Source organism: Phytophthora infestans, genomic scaffold (genome assembly GCF_000142945.1).
Source record: "Phytophthora infestans T30-4 supercont1.94 genomic scaffold, whole genome shotgun sequence".
Classification (NCBI taxonomy): Eukaryota; Oomycota; class Peronosporomycetes; order Peronosporales; family Peronosporaceae; genus Phytophthora; species Phytophthora infestans.
Genome location: NW_003303665.1, coordinates 386002 through 388009, shown reverse-complemented (window position 1 = coordinate 388009; position 2008 = coordinate 386002).

The window sequence follows — 2008 nt, the reverse complement described above, 5'->3', positions numbered from 1 at the left end:
GCAGTTCTCGCCATGGTTGTGGTTGTCGTCTGGATTACAGATAGCCTCGTTGCATCTGGAGATGCAATGTAGGCTGTGCGTTTGCCTACACTGCCTCCCAAGACGACATCCATATGTAGAAATAAAAACTTGACGCCGATAATAAACCAATAGAAACGATCCACCTATAGAAATCCCTCAGCCTTGATAGAAATTTGTCACCATCGCGGGTAGACAGGTCATCTATGAGACAGGGCGGTGTTACCGGTCAAGTTGCACTTCAACACGTTGAAGTTGGTCCGTAATACCTACTAGCGGTCGAATTATTTGGAAGCTAGATTGCACCAGAGCATTGTAGGCACGTACAAGCATGGTGTCGCCGCTGGAGTGCACATATTGCTCCACACGTGAAAGTACGTCCTTGAGGAGCGCTGCCAGCAATTCCCACGAGTCTTCTTCATCCTGCAATCCTTTCCACGACACCAAAAGCTGCCATGCGTTGCCTTCCTTACGGTGACTGGTGAATTTCTCGACTCCGAGGACCATGCCCTGGTTGCCAACATGAGCCAGTAACTCCTCGCCGACTTCTAGACTAGAGTCCGCGTAGAATTTAAGCCGCGAACCGTGCACTACATAGCGCTTGTTCGTCACTAGGTGACGGATCCTGAACGAGTGGGGTGCCGTGTCGACGACTTCAAATGGTCCCACCCATCGAGCCAAAAGTTTGTTAACGGCAAGTCGGGAGTCGATACGCGACCATAGTACGAAATCACCCACGCTGAAATTGCACTCGGTCCCCTTTGACCGAGCCATATTCTGCAGACGTCGCTTTTCGCGCTGGTCTACCACCTCCATGTGTAAGCAGCCAGGCTTGCACGCAGTTGCTCTAGTTTCCCAGTCGGCGGCGGCGACGTGTCCAGCACTTCAGTGCCCATACCGCGCTCTAGTAAAATAGGCTCAAACGGGGTTGGTCGTGGTAGTCCAGTAAAAAGCTCGCTCGGGGACTTGTCGCCCAACGACCTCACTGGGGTATGGTTGAGATTGCCTTGCACGAGCGGCAGTAAGTAGACCCATTCATGAGTGTCCAGTGTATATTCCATCAGTAGGACTCGTAGTACTTGTAGTACATCACGATTTAGACGTTCCACCGTTCCGTTGATCCATGGCGAATAGGCCACCACCAAGCTCCTATCGATGTCCAGTTTTTTACAGACCTGAGTGATCAACTCACTCTTGAAATGGCTACCTTGGTCTGATATCAAGACCGACGGGGCGCCAAATCGTTTCCACCAGTCCACTAGGGCTGTAGCTGCTACCACACTGGTAGGCGAATCGCATGCCACCAACTCACAGAAATGCGTGAGTCCGTCCTTCAATACCAGTACATACTTGCATGCACCCATACTATCGCCGAGGTAGAAAAAGTCGACATGCAAGAGCTCGTTCCGCTCTTTGGCGTCGTAGGTAGGCCCCCACGGACGAGGGATGATGTTTCCTCCCTTTACGTGCTTGCATAGTAGACATCTGCTGAGGAACCGACGGCAGACTTGGGCCAGGTTTTCGATCTCGAACAGTTGCTTCACTGTTGTCATCATCGGCTCAATTCCGCGGTGTCCTTGGGCTCCACAGTGAGCAACGATCAGAATCCGCTGTATCAATGCCACTTCAACTTCAGGCACCCATAGTCGTCCACTAACTACCAGTGTGTCGTTGTCGTCATGTCTCGCAGTCACTGGAGCGTCACCCTTATGCTGTCGTTGAGCAGCTTGGATCTCATCCAATGTAGGAAATTCAAATTCGCTAGCACGCAGGTGCACGCGTTGTAGTTGGGCGCTCACTGCCGTGACCTCACGGTTCCTGCTACGTGTGATGGCCTTCCACCTCGTTACAACTCCCTCCTCCGCCGAAGGGAGACCCCACCGGGACAGCAAGTCTGCCCACAGATTGGCTGTGCCATCAACGTGCTCGATTTGGTACTGCAGTCCCGTCAAGGAGAGCGCCCAGCGTTGGAGTTTCCAACGCACGTAGC